The sequence below is a fragment of the Diceros bicornis genome, chromosome 34 (genome assembly GCF_020826845.1).
Source record: "Diceros bicornis minor isolate mBicDic1 chromosome 34, mDicBic1.mat.cur, whole genome shotgun sequence".
In the NCBI taxonomy this organism is placed as follows: Eukaryota; Metazoa; Chordata; class Mammalia; order Perissodactyla; family Rhinocerotidae; genus Diceros; species Diceros bicornis.
The window spans coordinates 1694740-1712676 of NC_080773.1; the positions used below are offsets into that span (position 1 = coordinate 1694740).

The following is a 17937-nucleotide window of genomic DNA, read 5'->3' on the forward strand; positions in this document are numbered from 1 at the left end:
GTACTGTGGGGGTGGATATACGACCATAAATTTGTCAAAACCCATAGAACTGTACACCACAAAGAGTGAATTTTACTCTGCAAATTTTAAAAATCAATCAGGATGCTAGGGAACTCAGATGGAATGAAGTGACAAATGAATCTCACTGTATTATAAGCATGTGACATAACCACACTGAAGGTGTGGAGATGAAAGGTCCTGACCTGAGTAACTGTGGAAGACAATGTTTTGACGGGATACTGTAAAACTAATGTACTCTACACAAACACTGTACTCTAGGTGGTAAATTTGTTTTTCATAAGGGTATGGATTAGCAATTCTGAAAGTAGTTGACACATTAGTAAATATATTGTAGCTAACTGGAGTTAAGTTTCTCACTGTTGGTGAAAGAAGTTACAAATAAGCAAAAGGAGAATGCTAGAATAAACTCTGTGGTGCTGGATTGGAGTTGGAATTATCAGTATGAATCCATGTCTCTTTTAATATATCTATCCAGATAGACAGATTGATATATAGACTGATAGATCGATTGATAGATGTGTATACCTGAGTTTATATTCATACATACATTTCCAAGCTCTGCTGAGAGGGTCTAGAAGCAGTGACACCCTAGTATCAATGAGCACACCTAGCTCCTAGATCTTGGTTTCTAAATATCATTTTCCAATAAAAATAAGCAGGTTTTCTTGGAGAAATGGGTACTTCTGGGGCTGGAGATGGAAAATACAAGATAAGCCTGGAGCATCTTGTAGTGCCAGGAAGTCTGAAAGTGCTTTAAAAAAAACACACAGAAAATGATGAGATGTGTCAAAAGCAATCAATCTGAAAGACTTCCCAATGGCTCAAGTTGGAAAACTGTGAGCAACAAAATAAATAATGGTAGCATTGGATTATTACCCAGAGAATAAAATAAATATCCATGAGTCTATACTGATATAAAAAAGATTAAATAAGAAAGAAAGAAAAAAGGGGGAAAAAAAGAATGAAAGAAAGAGAAAAAGAGAGGAAGAAGGAAGGGAGAGGGAGGAGGGGAATCTTCCTCACAGAATTCCAAATAATAACTGCAGCTGGATAGCATGAAATAGAAAATTGCCACTAGAACACCACAGTAATAATTACTGTGGGCAAGACTGACTGGTGAATGCAAAAACTGTGGGTGAAACTTAAAGAAGAAACAGTACATTTGCAGAACCTCAAAGCATCTACCTCCAAATACTTAACTTTTTTCTCTTAATTTATTTAAAAGTCCTATGACTATTTAAAGCAAAAATTATAACACTGTATTGTGGGATTTATAACATGGGTAGATGTAAAATTTATGAAAACAATAGCACAAAGGTCAGACAGAGTTAAGTGGAACTGTTCTGTAGCAAGGCTTCTATATTTTACATTGATTAAATTGGTGCACTATTAAGTCTAGGTAGGCTGTGATATGTTAAAGATGTATATTGTAATCTGGAACAACCACTAAAAAGTGCAAAATGTGTGTCACTTAAATGCTAATAAAGGAATCAAACAGCATACAAAAAGCTTTTGTACAAGAATGTTCGCAGGAGATGACCTGCAAGTCCCCAGGAGGAAGATGAGCGCACTGAGGGGCATCCACAGAGCAGAACGCCCTCAGCCGTGCCAAGGAGCAAACGCTGACACACACATGCTGGGTGAGTCTCATCAACCTCGTGCCGAGGGAGGCAAGCTGGACAGAAAACAATACACGTGGGATGATTTCAGCCAAGATGAACCTATGGTGAAAAAACCAGAACAGTGGTTGCCTCAGGGGAAGGAAAAAATTGCCTGAGAATGAACAGGAAGGAGTTTTCTGGGGGTGTTGGAAACATTCTATTCTTAAAGGGGTGAAGGTTATATGGGCATGTTTATTTGCCAAAACTGTAGAATTGAGATTTGTGCCTTTCACTGTACATCTTACCTCCACACACACACAAAAGACTAAAAGAATAATAAAGTGAGGTGGGAATGGGATGGAGTGTGGATGAAACAAAAATGGCAGATGATTAGTAGTTGTTGAAGCTGGGTGATGGGCCTACTATGCTATTTTATTTTTTTGTATATTGTTTAAATTTTTCTGGCATCCACAGAGCAGAATGCTCTCAGATATTGTTCTGTAATAAAACAGAAATTTTCTGTAATAAAACACTTGTATAAGAAGACAAACTTGATATACAGTGTTTTTTGGTAAGATATTGGTTACCTTTGAGGAGGAAGGAGGAAGAAAGGGATTGTCCAGGTCTGAGTGAAGCTGCTGCTAGTTCTTGGTCACACAAGTGTGTTCACTTTATAATAATTCTTTGAGGTTTACATGGATGACTTCTGCATATATTTCTGTACGCATGTTATACATTAATAAACATTTTAAATCCTGCATATTTGCACAAAGATCCTAACTCAATATCTCAGAATAACAGCAGGGTTTTGTTTTAAAGTGGAACACATTCACTCATGACATCATCAGATGGATTTTAATACTCCCAAGTATCTATTAATGCCCTCACCCTGTGTGGTCCCCTGGGTCTTTCCATTCTTGCCTCAATTTGGTAACCGGCATGGTTTTGAGATTTTATGATGTCATCTTTCTCCAGCAAGTTCCACTCCCACGATGATGCTAACCGAGGCCTCGACACCTAGCACAGTGCAGTGTTCACAGCATGCACTCAAGACCTGTGGGACTGGGTTGAATGAGGAACAAAACGAGGAGCACACGATGTTCGTAACTTATGTCTAGGTGCCATATCATGACTTAGGAAATTGGTAGGGTTTTTCGATAGATTTGCTATGCTTTCTAATTTTTCCTATTGAAAACAATGGGAAATAGGGTCTCAGAGTTCTTTCTCAGAGACAGTCTGACATTTCAGGCACAGATTACTGACAATTATTAATGGCATATGACTTTCCCACCTCATCTTAGTTTTAAGTTTTTAACTCCTTACCTCGGAAATGACATAACTTTGCTTCTTCTAAATCTTGTAGTAATACTGATGCTCCAGAAAGTCGGGCCACGGATATTCTGCTGTTGTGCATCCTCTCTGCAAAGAAGTGGAGCTGTGCATCCACCAGTCTGAGAAGCATGTGGTGCTGTAGTATTTGGAGTCAGAGTAGCTAAATGGAAAAATGACTTCAGAGAATTATCACCATAACCCCCAACAGCAACAAATTATTTTGCTTAATTATTTTGTGATTCTGAGGGTATATTTAAAAAGGGATATTAAAACTGGTTGCCAAGGAGCCAGCCCTATAGTAGAGCAGAAATTGCATATTACCTTCCTACACAAACTTGCCTAACATAGTGGGAAAGAGCAACGAGAAGTTTTGGTGCTGTTGCCTGTGTTAAAGAGGCCAAGAGGTCCACACTGGGATAAAGAAGTCCAGTGAACAAGCCTGTGTGCAGCGTCGGACAAGGGGCATGAGTGTGGTTACCCAAAGTGGCTTAGGGATCACTTACCAGTGCATCTGAGTTTCCTGTCTGTACAATGCAGGAATTGGGGCTGCGCACTGTGATGTTTTCTCCTTTTTATGACATGTCTCAGGGCAGTCCTTCTAAGATGCCTGACCAAGGTATGGGCCCTTCAGGTGGGTGGGGTCCAAAAGGAGGATCTCTGCAGCGACCCTGACCACGGGGTCCAGAGGGAGGATCATGGCAGCTTGGAGGGATGCAGGGGATGGTAGGACAGGTGGCCTTGAAAAGGCAAATTCCAGGATCCCAGGCACCCGGTATTTCCATTTTAGATATTGAATTTACTTTTCAAATACTGACCAGGGTTCTTCCAATAGGGCTGCAAGCATCCTCAGCAACAGCTAGTCTGGTGAGCACCACCCCTACCTGAGTACCGGGCTCAAGGGATGCAGTCCATCCTCACTGAGCATACTCTGGGGGGTGCACAGGGCATGAAGGGTGGGTGTGGTATAGAGAAGAGGCGGGGTAGAGAGTGGAGTGGAGAAGCAGAGGATTGGGGCCCAGGGACGGAGGGACGAGGCAGGAATTGGGGCCCCTAGCTGTGCATGCTGGGAGCTTTTGTCTCTTAACTGCTCCCAGCAGGCAGCCTGAAGGGCTGCAGGACTACAACTCCCAGGATGCTCTGGGCACAGGGCGGTGCCTAGCTCTAGGGGGAGGAACAGGGTGGTGTGTTCTTGGCTGAGGGCAAAACCGTCATTGGCTGCAGACACTTGTCCTGCACCTGCTCCACGTGGACTGAGCCCCGGAGGGATGTGATGGGACGAGAAGGACCAGGGAGTTAGGAGGGTGTGGCGGCTGCATGGGCAGCCTCAGGCCTGCAGTGTGCAACTGCTTTTGTCCAAAGTTGAAGCCAGATTCATCCCTCTTCCACACCGCCTCCCTCCGTGGCTTGATTCCTCCTCCCACCTGCATGCCTGTGGGTCTTTCCACAGCCTCCTACCTAGTCCAGGGCTAGGTGCTTCTCTAAAATGCTTATGGGAACTGGTTTGACATCCCAGAAACTTTCCACTTTGCATGTTGCCCTCTGCCTTCTCCAGCCAAAGTGCCAACATTTCATTAGCTTTTGGGAGAAATTCGCCCTTGTGGCCCCTCTTACAAGCACAACTTAAGAGCTTTGCAGGGTGGTAACATTGGCTGTTGCTTGCCTTTTTTGCAGATGTGGAAGTTGAGGCATCCTTGAGGTTAATCACTGGTTTCCCCAGGATCCGCTATGAGCAGAGGAGAAAAAGCCAATTCCCAGGAAAATATCTAGTAGGCCATTTTCACCAACCAATTCCAGTGCAGAGGCCTCTGAAACAGCATCCTTAAGATGAGAATAGCTTAAGCATTTTTCCCTTTAGATTGATCACCTAATCTCAGCTCAGGCCTGAGTGGCCAGTCTCTCAGAGACACAGGTGACGACTCTGATCCCTCAGGAAGAGACCGGTGGTCCACCTTTGGGAGAGGGATGTGTAAGGTAGACAGCACTTGGGCAGCATTTGAAATTCGTCAGCTTTAACATCTCTGCTTTGGATTCCGGCAAAGTTCCCGGATAAACAAGCCCAGGGTTAGTCAGATGTACCGCATTCTTTAAAAATTGATTAGAATAGTGAAAGGAACAGAGCATAAAATAGCTTGCTTATTTGCAAAAGATGAAATGCAAGCAAGATCTTCTTGTCAATTTTTTTCTGTTTATTCTCTTGGCTGTACTGTACACTTGAATGCAGAAATAAAAAATTTGAATGGCCAAAATCTCTTTTCCTGAGATTGGTAAATTAATTTAAAAGTTCTATTGAAACCTGTGGAGGAGTGGTTAGCAGCTTTCACGACTTATGTCCTCCCCAAAAATCTGGGCATTGATCTACATGAAAAAAAGTCCTTGTTTATATTACACATCCCAGTAGGTTACATTTCCGATTCCTGAATGTGGGATATTATCAAAACAACTGAAAAACCTGGTCATGGAGACTGGACCCTGTCACTTTGTCAAGAATTTGCCTCTTTATGAATAAATGACACATGAATTCTCTAACATTTTTGTAAAATGTTATTTTGTAAAATGGACGAGAAACTCTGTGGTGTCTCTGAATGTGGCAAGACAGGGAATTCTCATTAGACCACATCCTCGGATTCTTCTCTCGTGTTCAATAGGCCCAGGTGATAGTCAGTGTGGTCAGGTGCAGCGCTGCTCCCCCAGCGCCCAGTGTTCCATCCTACTCTGGCCTGTGCATTTTTCAGGGGGTTCTGACAACACTCGTCCACAAGGGTTGGAAGGAGACACTGTAACATGAGGATATTCATCATCTTAAAACAAGAATTAACGGAGAGGAAAGTTTTGGGGTGTGTGTGCTCCGATGCACTGCTGTTGGGGTGTGGCTGCAGTGACCACTGTGCTCCCAGTGTCCCCACAATGGCTTTCTCAGAAGTTTGATCTCCTAGCGCAACCACAACAGCTGTTGACAGAGCTGGGCGCTCATCGTGGTTCAGTGTCTTCCATCAGATTTTGTGGCTCTTACCCTCCTCTGCTTGCCCCTTTCCTATTCCTATCTGCTGTGTTGATTGCTTTGTAGTTGTTTCCTAGGAGCCACTGTGTGTAACTGTATTTCGCAGTGTCTTTAGGGACCCACCCTCACTACACGAGTCATTGTACAACATTGACTTATCCAGGTGTAGCCCGTGTTGGTCCTCTCCAGTGGAGCTGTGAAGAACCCTGCTTAGTCAGAGCTCCTCTCATTCTCATGCTGCTTATGAAGCTGGGCATCTCGTCTTTGGTCTCATTAACATTATTCTTTTCATTGATTATTCTGAAGTCGGATACAACTTTGTTAATAATGTGGACACTGGCTGTCACAGGCACTTTTATGTATCTTCCCCAACAGCTCTGTGTAGTAGACCTGTGATCCCCATTCTACAGGGGGGGGACACTGAGGCTCAGAGAGGTCGAGTAGCTTCCTTCACTTCACAAAATTTCTTGGTACATTTTGAATCTCCGCTTGGAACTCCGCCTCTCACCCCATCCTGAGTCCATTATCTGCTTGATGGCAGTCACCTTGCATAAACAGGCCCCGGGCAGGGAGTGGACTAGTTGGGCGTGGTCCTCCGGCTTATCCTGGGAAGGTTCTAGGTTTATTGCGAGAGCTGGAGCAGTGGACACTGACCGTCACTCGCCTGGAAGGTTTGTTATGTAGAAATACTCCACTGACTTTTTGCGGGTGTCATGTCTTCTTTGTCTTCATTGCTCCCCTGGGCTTTCTCCTACAGTCCGTGCTGTGCAGTAACATACAGTACAGAGACTGGTGAACATCATACTGTTGCCCTGCACAAAATGGCCACATCACTCATTTTTCTAATTATGAAAGAAATACATCCTGTTAAAAATGTCAAATTACACAGATCTATAGAAAGCGAAACCCTCCACTTTCATCCTCTTCCTTGAAAACTCACTCCTCTACTCAGAGGGAACTGTTGTTAACAGGCTGGGGTTTATTCTTCTGGACATTTCCTATGTATTTATAAACACACATAAAGTTTTTTAACATAAATTACATAACTACATCGTTTTGCAATTTGCTGTTTCCCAAACCATATATCATAGACGTTTCCCGTTATCAGTGCACATCATTCTAACTTACCATTTTAAATGTTTTAGAGGTATTCCAAAGAACAGGAATACCATAATCTGTTTACTTCTTCTTTGATAGAAATGGGATTACATCCAGTTTCACTATTGTACATAACGCTGCAGTAAGATCATTGTATGGAATTTATTGCACCGCTATTCAACTGCTCAGTTTGCTTTGTTTCCTTTTAGTGAGAGACTATGATATATTTTTAACATTTTTATGGGAATTATTTTATAGGGAAATTAATTTTATCACTGAATAAATACATTTATGGGGAAACTGGCCTTCAAGGTCATCCATCTCAGTATTCTGGAGAAAAATCTTGAAACTTAGAAGGTATTATGCTTGCTCCATCACATTCTAACGAGTCATGTTAACAATTTAAAGTGGAATGTTTGAATAGCCTCTACTCTCTCTGTTCAGAAGGATGACTTTTTCTTGTCTTGAAAACTTCTGACTCCAGGGGCTCTCAGTTGGACTTCAGAGAGGATAAGATATTGGTGTCGCATCTGTTTCTCTTCAGCTGTAGGCTGAATCTTCCAAAGATAATAGAATTGAGCATGGTCCAATCGATATATATGATTTGGGTCAAAAATTCAAAGTAATGAACCCAAGATAGGAATCTATAACTTTGGTTCTTAATAAAGAATTTCCTTTGAGGACCTGCCCAGTGGCACAAGCGGTTAAGCGCACACACTCCGCTGCAGCGGCCCGGGGTTTGCCGGTTCAGATCCCAGGCACACAGCGATGTACCGCTTCTTAAGCCATGCTGTAGCAATGTCCCATAGAAAGTAGAGGAGGATGGGCACGGATGTTAACCCAGAGCCGGTCTTCCTCAGCAAAAAAGTGGGGGATTGACATTGGATGTTAGCTCAGGACTGGTCCTTCTCACACACACACACAAAAAAACCACAGAATTTCCTTTGATATTCTTAAGTCTCTGTGATTACTAGTAAAAACTCACCTATGGGTGAAGAGATTTGGTTCTGCTGGCAATGTCTGGCTTGAACATCCATAGTTAAGCCTGCCACATCCGTAGGTAGATTAGACTTGACCTCTTGATGACCTCTGCCCTTGGTCTTTGACCTGGGAAAAATAAGAATTTTAAAAAGCTGCTGTTATTAGCACTCAATGCTAGAAATGCCCATTAAAGAGTGAGTTTCATTTGGTAAACCAAAGGGAATATAAGCAAAACAATGTCTTTAATATCTATAAAATTTCAAAAAATTATCATTTTTTAAAATGTAACTCTGTTTTTGCCACAGTGAAAACTGTGTATATATAGGAATGAAATATTCCTCTGTTCATTTCTTAAGTTGTTTCCATTGACTTGGATTTATCCTCTAATCCGTATTCCAACTGTGAAAGAACGTCTTGGTCCTTGAAAGAAAAGAAGCCATTGAAATTTGATTTTCTTTTAGCTCGGCATCCTACAGGTTTGAGGAATAAATGATCATGTAATGATACAATGATTTTGAAATCTAATTGTAAATTAGAGGGGTGTAAGGGATGATTGAATGGTGTTTCATCCTCATGGTCAGGGGTATTGTACACATGGACATGTAAACACGATTCAGAAAGCTGCTTCAGCCCCGTGACATCCCTGAGAACCACAGTTCAGGGAGGATCTAGGCACACAGCCATCTGCCTCGATCTCCTGGGTTACATGTAGATCCAGCTGTCTTGAAAGTGGCTTTAGAGCAGCTATCTATTTCTCCCCTTCCTTCTCTCCAGCTTATCTCAAAAAGTCTTGACTATCATATTTTAAAGTAAGACCAATTATAGTTATTTATATGAGCTTCTTGATCATTACTGCAGAGTAATAATCAGGCATACCATTAAATATCATTTAATTGATCTAATTAAATTTGTTGTACCTTATAATTGATTAGAACACTAAGTTTAGTTTAGAGTTTCATATTCACCAAATCTGTTAATCTACTTACAACTGCCATGTGCCTCACTCCTCTTAGAAGTGTATCTTTGGCCCATCACAAGATTTTAATGAATGAAATCATCATAAATTAAGATAATGTACTGTCTTTTGGATGATAGGGAGGCAGATGGGTCCATTTTGGAAATATGCCCATCTGTCTTTGCTCGCCATGGGAAGTTTCTGGTCACTAGGTCTCCAGGTGGCTTGCACAAGCCCTAGGTCTGTAATAGCTTGGTGCCTCTCCTTCTAATTGGGGTAGAAATAAAAGAGGTCAGAGAGCCTTATTAAAGTTTTGGTTGCATGAAGTCTTCTATGAAGACCATCCATGCATATTTTTCTGGGTAACTCTCTGTTCCTAGGACTACTAGTTACTTAAAGTGCTTGTCAGGAACTGTGAAAGGCCTGATATTTTACCTTACCTGCAAGTTAATAAGTCAGCCTACCATGGTCTTATAGATCTTGGCAAAAGACATGAGACCCATGGGTCAGAGACAAAGGACTTAATGTCACAGCAATAACAGTGGCCAGAGTATCAGCATTTGCACCGGTTCACTAAATCCCACTTCCTACAGGGTGATACACAGTGGGCCGGGTGACATGCAGAGGTTTGCAAGAACTCAGAGCTTAAGGAACTCAAATCTTTGATAATGGGCTGGAAGTCTGCTGACCTTTGCCCCAGGGAGGGGTGTTATTTCTATTATACTGGGCAGTAAGCAAGCCTGCCCTTTGCTCCAGAGGAGGTCACTATTTCTGTCTTCCAAGGCTGACAGCTCTACACACATCCTTGAAAAGATAACCTGGTTTTACTGGATTTCAAAGATAAGCTTGAATGAGAATCAATCATCATTCAGTTCTTCTGTTTCCTTTATTGAGATTGTGCAAATATGCTCTTTTCTCTGTAAAGTTCACTAACTTTATTCATACATAAGGGATGCTTTTGGTTTTATTTATTAAGTTGAAATTTTCTTATTAGAGCAAATGATGAAACTATTATGGGTTGGATCTGAAAGTATGCTTTTCCAAGAAAAGGTGAATGATCAGTGCTCATAGAACTTTGCCACAAGGAGCTCATAGCAACTTAAATGATTTTAATTTGATTACTGTTTTGTACAACTTTCTTCCATCTTACCTCATCCTCTCTGCTTCCAGTAACTCTCATATGGGAATGGGGCAGTTTCAGGGATCCACTGAACTCATTTACAATATTCAAATGGTTTTCTCTGTTATATTGTCTTTATTGAGGTAATGTTGACATACAACATTATATTAGTTTCAGGGGTACAACATAATGATTCATTGTTTGTATATATGTTGAAATGATCACCACAATAAGTCCAGTTAACATCCGTCCCCATACATAGTTACAAATTTTTTTCTCTTGTGATGAGGACACGGTGTATTTCAAGGTGCAGAGGAATCAACGATTATGTCTTACTTTTCCATACACAGCTTGATGGATTTGGACCTAAGTATACACCCTTGAGACTGTCACCACCATCAAGGCCACAAACATATCCATCACCTCCCAAAGTTTTCTCTCAACTCCTTTTGTACTATTATTCTGTGGTAAGAACTCTTAATATCTACTCTATTAGCAAATGTGACGTATGCAATACACTCTTGTCAGCTGTAGGCACTATGCTTGTCCTACATCTCCAGAACTTATTTATCTTGATAACAGAAATTTTGTATCCTTTGGCCATCAGCTCCTTATTTATCCATCCCCCCAGCCCCTGGTAACCACCATTCTAACCTCTGCTTGTATGAGTTTGACTATTTTAGATTCCACATATAAGTGAGTATTCGCCTTTCTCTGTCTGCCTTATTTCACTTAGCATAATGTCTTTCAGGTCCATCCATGTTGTCAAAAATGGCAGAAATTCCTTCTTTTTTCAAGGTTGACTAATATTGCATTTCTTTATCCATTCATCCATCAGTGACATTTAGGTTACTTCCGTGTCTTGGCTATTGTGAATTAGCTGCAATGAACATTAGAGTGCAGGTATCTCGTTGAGACCCTGATTTCAATTCCTGTGGGTATATACTAGAAGTGGGATTGCTGCATCATATGTTAGTTTTCATTTTTGGAGGAAGCTCACTGTTCTCCATAATGGCTGTACTAATTTACATTCCCACAAGGGTTCCTTTTCTCCACATCCTCACCAACATTTGCCACCTTTAGTTTTTTTGATAATCACCATCTTAACAGGTGTGAAGTGATAGCTCATTGTGGTTTTGATTTGCATTCCCTGATTAGTGATGTCGAACAACTTTTCATACACCTATTGGTCCCTTGTATGTCTTCACTGGAAAAAGTCTATTCTGGTCCATTGCCCATTTTTTAATTGATTTTTCTTTTTGTTATTGACCCAACACAAAAAAAGAGAACAAAATTTTCAGGCATTATGGGTGCTTCCCAGTTGATGCAGTTGATTTTGTTTTTACAACGGTACCAAAAGATAATGTTTTGTGCTTTTTCTTCAGCTTGTTATAAGACCAGCAGTAGCTACGGCATGGCAGATAATTGGGATCCTCTTGGTTTGGAGGTTTACAACATAAATGAGTGGTAAGGAATTTTTTATTATTCCAAGGAAAGTATTGAGATCATAGTCCATGGAATCCAGGATTGATAGGTGTAGGAGGAACTTAAGGTGAGGATCGGTGATCTGGCATTACTTCTGATCTTGAGGGACAGGTATCTACTGTATGAGTGTTTGAATAAAAGTATTAGAGATCAGGAATTTGTGGTGAGTGAATACGTTTTCTGAATTATTTACTTTTGAACATAACCGTTTGGATTATGTGAACATCTGGGATATGGGAGTAAGTCGTTAACAGGGGGTGGTTGATAATGTCACTATTGATTTAACGTCTATGAACACCAAGTGGTCAATGGATTAAGTAAATGAGTAGTCAGAAAACACAGAAATGGTAAGATATGGGATTTAGTAAAGGTTTGGGGACCGACTGTCCTGAGAGGGAGTGTCAGGACTTGTGCGGTTTAGAGTGACAAGGACAAGAATATAATAGAAACACACTCAAACAGGGAGGGGTGTTAACAGGATGGGGGAGGAGAAATGATCTGGAGTAGCCTTGAATTTTGACCTTGAGCTTTCTGTTCTTGATGCAAATTTGCCTGATGACATCCCAGGACACAAGTCAGATCTATCCCTGGAGGACAGAGGGAGGGTGGAAGTACAAAACAACCAGGATAATTGTCCTAAAAAGTCAGGGTTCCTTTGTCATTTGACCCAATTTCATGATTTATTTTTGTAAGGTAAGAGGAAAAGAAGGATGATAGTTACGTCTTCACAGAGGAAGCAGTGTAACTGTGGGAACCAGTCCAAACCAAAGCCTGGTTTAAGCATCTTCAACCCTTTGAGGATGTCCAGTGACATATTCAAGAGGCCGGATACTAGAATCCCATCCCATTCTGGCAGTGACGGGTCTCTGGGAGGACACTTTGGACCAGCCCCACCAGGTCTGCTGGCCCGAGAGACCGCAAGGACTCCAGGCCTGCAGCAGTGCAGGACAACTGGTAAGTCCTTTCAATCTTGCCAAAGCGTTGCAAAAACTTGCACCTAGTCACACAGGTGAATCCCTGCCAGGTGTGCTCACAGGTAGTCTGCACTCCAGGCCCACTCCTGCCGCTCTTCAGATTTGGCAGAGATGATTCCAGGAGCTGATCTGGGCATTCCACAGTTCCACTGCCAACAATTTCTGGCGACTGAGGAAGGTATCAGGAAGGAGGAAAGGGCAGTGAAGAGCACAGAAGAGAGACTGGTGGTAGCACTGATGGCGGACAGACTTGCTAGCGAGGCAGAGAAAGTGAGGGGCCAAGGACGTCCTGACAGCAGATGAAATGGAGCAGGCACCTCAGTGAGGTCTCTTGGCAGCGTCCCTAATGTTTCCTTGCTTTGAGCTCTTGAAACTTTAAAACATACCAATACGTTTCTTTTATTAAACTCTGCTGCGTGAAATAGAAAATATAGACAGTGGTTTCTTTCTGAGGTGAGAGGTTGAGTTTCAGGTGAGGAGAGAAAGATCTTCTTTTTTCATGCTGTTCTCTCATTTTCCTTTACTATGCACATTATTTATTTTTACTTTCAAGTCAGCAGAGAGTTATCAACGTCACGGGATGATTCAGTTTTTCCCCACAGTCACAGTAAAACCTACTTAAAGTGGATTATTCTTTTTGTGTAATATTCCAATAGATTCCAAAATATTATTTCAAAGCACTTCGATGTCTATGTCCTCAAATTAGATATTTACTTCTAAGTCTCCATTTTTATGTCCTTTGTTGCATGCTTCTTCAGAGTTGCATCTAAGGAAATACCAGATTTCCCTCAGTTTTTTAGATCCATATGTGTTGGAAATTTGATTCATGTAGATGGACATGGCAGTCGGGGGATCGTGCTATTATCAAAAGAGGCCTTTTCAGCATCAGTAATCTGACAAGAACCCACTGCTTGTTGGGATTCAATTGTCTATTTGGGGGATCAAGCTTTCACTGTTTGCACTTCTCTTTCTCTTTGGAGGGAAAGTATGGCCTTCCCAGTTTTTTCATTACCAAACCACTTTCCTGGGTGGTTATGCTGTGTCAGGAAGGGCCTGGGATGCCGGGAACCAGGATTCATCCTCAGCTTCTGGCTGTCCTGAGAAGGCTTCCCTGGCAGAGTCCAGCCTGTGTGTCTGGGTGACACTTGCAGCCATCAGAAAGGAGGCGATAACTCACAAGTGCCAAGCGATTCATCTGGCCCTCGTCTTACAGGGTGTTCCCAAGGGAAGAGCTTCAAAATACCACTTAGTAACCCTTTGAAAGCTTCTAGTCATGTGGTGGGTTCTCGGTGCGAGCTCAGAGCAGTGTCTATTCACCACCAGATGGGGAGCATTTCAGTATTTTAATTGGTAAGGCTGTGTTCATGTACGTCCATGGATCATCAGTTCCGTAGCATTCCCTGCTGGAGCCCCCCACACCCCCGTCATACCTGATCTTTCAAAGCTCCAAACAGGGTTCACACCCCAGCAGGTGGTTGTAATGTAACCACAGCACAAGACTGGGGAAAAAATCACAGACACCCAGGGTTGACACACTTTAAGGGCTTGGGCCCAGTTGCCCCATTTGGACGAGTTTGGAACACCAACACTGAGTGTGTAAACTTGAGGATTGTCCAAGACCATGGACCTCAGAAGGACACGGGCTCAGAAGTCACCTTGGACAGCAAGGGACAATGTGGGGTCACTGACTGGCCAGGATTATGGTCCCTTATCCTGGCAAAGTAGAGCTCACTCGGGATCCATCAGGCCAAGTCAGGGAGGAAGTTTGGGGCTTTCTAGGGAAATTCTGTCCTAAAGGGAATTGCATAAGGAAGGCAGGGGTGCTGAAAATCCTGGTTCACAGGGAGCAGTAATGTTTATGTAACAAGGCCCAGCTGTAGCCTTAAAAGCTCCATCACAAATCTTTCCTCCTGAATACAAATCAAGCAGGAAAAGGAATTCAGGGTCCTGGACAAGGATTCCAGCAGGATTCAAATCTAGGTCAGGGGTGAACATGGAGCCCCTAGAGGGCCCTCAGGAGGGAAAGTCCTGCCTGCCTTTAGTCCATCTGCAAATGAACTTCTGCGGGTCTTGTCCTCTCAACGTGCACGTTTTGATCTTTTTCCATTGTTTTCTCCACTTAGAGCTGATATATTCCCAGAGATTGAACTAGAAAACAACAAGTTCCTAAAATTTGGTCAAAAGAAACCTCAAGAAGAGAAGCAGAAAACATTCCCTCTTCCTCCAGAATTAGGAAGGCAGCCACTGCCTGTGGCATGACATGGTCCTGCGTAGTGCTGTTTTAAAGTTACCAACATTTCAGTGGTTTTTTTCTCTGCCTGTGAAAGTACCTTCAACCTTTAAATCTCAGGAGAAGGGGTGGTGGGCTGTGTCTGCACCTGGAGGAGCTGAATGATACTGAAATGAACTGGTCCTCGGTGTTAGGGGGACTTGGGATTGTCCCCACTAGCCAGAGAAGGGGCTGGCCCTTCTCCCTTTTCCCACATACAATAAGCTGATGACCCGGAAGAGTTCTTGATTCAAGGAGAAATGTGAGATTCTGTGTCTCCCTCACATGCCTACAGAAAGTGACAGAACCACACCACAAGTTCCAGGCTGTAAAGGGAACAGGACTTTAATATAATATTCAAACATGGCATTTATTATTTACAACAAATAACTACTGTCCCTCCCCAATGGGTTCATAGGTGCTGGGGGATGTCAGGGAGCTGAGATGGGGTCGTCCTCTCTCTCTTGGGCTTCTGGGGATCCCAGGAATCAGCTTAAAGTGCTCCCCTTCCTGTCAGGTGGGAGGAGCTGGCCCGGTGCATCGCAAGCTTCCCAGCTGTGTCCCGGCTGCTGAGGATGAGGCTGTGATCGGCCACTGGTATGGGGCTCGGTATTGGGGCCTGGGGGCTGAGTAGAAGTGTCGGGTTATCTTGGGGGACCTCCCTCAGAATCATGGCCACCCACCCTGTCCCCACTGCACTGGGTGCTGCAGACCCTGTGCTCAGTGCTGTTAGCCACCAGTACCCCATTTGTCCCTGCCACGGGAGCAATCGTTTACTATCACCTATTTCACAGAGGAGGAAACGGAGTCTCAGGAAGCTGAAGAGAGTCACCCCAGTCACAGGACTGCTCAGTAGTGGAGCTGGGATCCCAGTGCCAGCTATCCGACTCCCCAAGGACACACTTAGCTCAAAGCTTTACTGAACTCCTAGGAGTCAGTCACCCCAGCCCAGACACTCACTCACCCCTGAACTTGATGATGGTCGGCTCTTCTTGGCCTTGAATATTCTGCTGGCCAACTAGATCTGGGGATCCAGCAGGCAGGACAGGCTGTAGCTACAGTACAGAGAGGCACCTCTGAGCCTACCAGGAGCCACACCTCAGGTGTCCCCCCACTGCCTGCCCAGCAGCTGGAGTCTGGGTGTCCCAGAGTTCGCCAAGCAATAAGGCCTGGGGCTGAGCAGGGGGCCATGGAGACAAGCTCTCTGGACTGGCCAACATGGAGAGTCCACCCCTGCCCTCACTCAACTCCTGCACAGCCTCAACTATCATTCTCATTGAGCAGCTCCATGTCCTGGAATCAGGCCCCAAATCACTCCTCCAGCTCTGGTTGTAATTCTTTGCAACCACTGGGAGCAGCAGCATTTCCCTCATGACTCGGTATTCCTGGGACCAGAGGGAAGGAGAGGATGCACACAGGGCCTGGGTGGGGGATGCTGCAGGGGCCTTGTGGGGGGTGAGGGGTGGGGCAGGGGACCAGTCCTGGCAACGCTCCTTCCCACCAGTTCTATCCAGGCTCTACGTGTTCTCAGAATGGGAATAATCAGCCCCTCCTCCAGGAAGTTATCCTTGATGCCATCCTCCCCTCAACCAACCCGCCAATTGGATGGGTCTCCCACTTCTCTGTTATCGAAGTCTTCCAATCAATGTAAGATACAGGGGGTGGAACCAGGGACTGTTCTGTCCAGAGGGTCTCTGATTTCCACCTCCTTCCCCTCCCCTGCAGGGAGTGCCACAGCTGCTCACCTCAGTCCCTTTCTTAAGGTTGATCTCATTCCCCTGGAAGGTGGAGAGCCAGAGTCCATCAGACAGAATGCCATAGACTGACTAACCCCTTATGTCCACCCCTTCTCATGTTGCACTACTGCCAGGTCCCCAGAGGGGGCAGAGCATGCAGAGAAAACAGGACTTGGACCTAGGCCGGGCTCTGGGCTCCAGAGAAGGAGGACATGGGGGGAGGCTGAGGGACCTGGCAGCACAACCCTCTCTGATGACAGATTTGGAGGCTGAGGCCTCAGGCAGAGGGGACTGCTCAGCAACTTACGTGCTGCCTGACTTGGGGGGGGCGACCCCTCTCTCCCTCTATGGGCAGCATGGGAGTTAGAGGCTGAGTCCAGCTCAGATAAAACCTCACGCGGCTGTGCCATCAGGCAGCTCTGAGCTTCCCCAGCCTGGAGAACCGGAATGGGTGTCTCAGGTGGAGCCTCTGTTCACTCATCTCTAAGATGGGCCTGATGCCCCAGCTCCCAGGGGCCACTGCGAGGCTCCCAGGAGAGATGTGTCAAGTGCTGAGAGCTCGGAGCACATTTCGGGGGCTCCCGCATCCCAAGGTTCAGGATCGTGGTCCTTCCTGCCTGGCCTCAGGTTCACCCACCTCGAGATAATCACCCATCGCCAGACACAGCATAAGCAGGTCACCAAGGAAAGTGCCAAGATAGGGGACGACACCCTGTGACATTGGGGTGCGGGTGGGATGAGCCCTTGCTCTCAAGTCGACCCCCTGCAGACCCTCCCCTGAAAAGTCCACAGCCACAGCCTCCTGGCCCACCCCAGGGTTCCCACGGGGAACAGCCTAGGACCCTTAGCAGCCTCCCCTCAATTCCTCCTTGCTTCACACCCCAAGAACACCACACTCCTCCTCCTCACCTCCCAGGGCAGGCTTCTAGCAAATCACAGGGTATGCGGTCCCTGTCCCTCCCCACAACAAACCCATCCTGCACCAGCTCTTCCAGGCCATCCCGGTCACTTCTACTGGGGGATTCGGACACTGTAGCACCAAGAGAAAGGGCCCTCCTCTCTTGATTTGAGGCCTCCAGCTGGGAGCGCAGAGCCCCTCCCCCACAGGCACACTCACCTGCTGCTGCTGCTGCTCCTTCTCCTGCACTCTATGGGGGCTGATTTCCGGGGGGCAAACGTGGAAGGCCCCTCCTGTCAGGGTCGAGGACAGTGTCAGTGAGGCCATAGTCCCCTCACCGCATTTCTCTCCAGCACCACTCGCCTCCGACACTGGACATCTGACTCGAGTCAACTGGTACCAATGCCACTCCACCCTCCAAGGTCTTGTGATTCCAGAACAAGCCCAGTTTCAACTCTCTGAGTGTAAG

The 17937-nt window shown here is 44.8% G+C and overlaps 1 long non-coding RNA gene across 1 annotated transcript; it reads right to left on the reverse strand.

Moving 5' to 3' along the window:
- Positions 1–2620: 2620 nt before the first annotated feature.
- On the reverse strand, positions 2621–3659 carry LOC131396708 (uncharacterized). The gene is made up of 3 exons (XR_009216660.1): positions 3458–3659; positions 2946–3114; positions 2621–2684 (listed from the first exon to the last, which is right to left on the reverse strand). It is a non-coding gene; the product is annotated as an uncharacterized LOC131396708 (long non-coding RNA).
- Positions 3660–17937: the final 14278 nt, after the last annotated feature.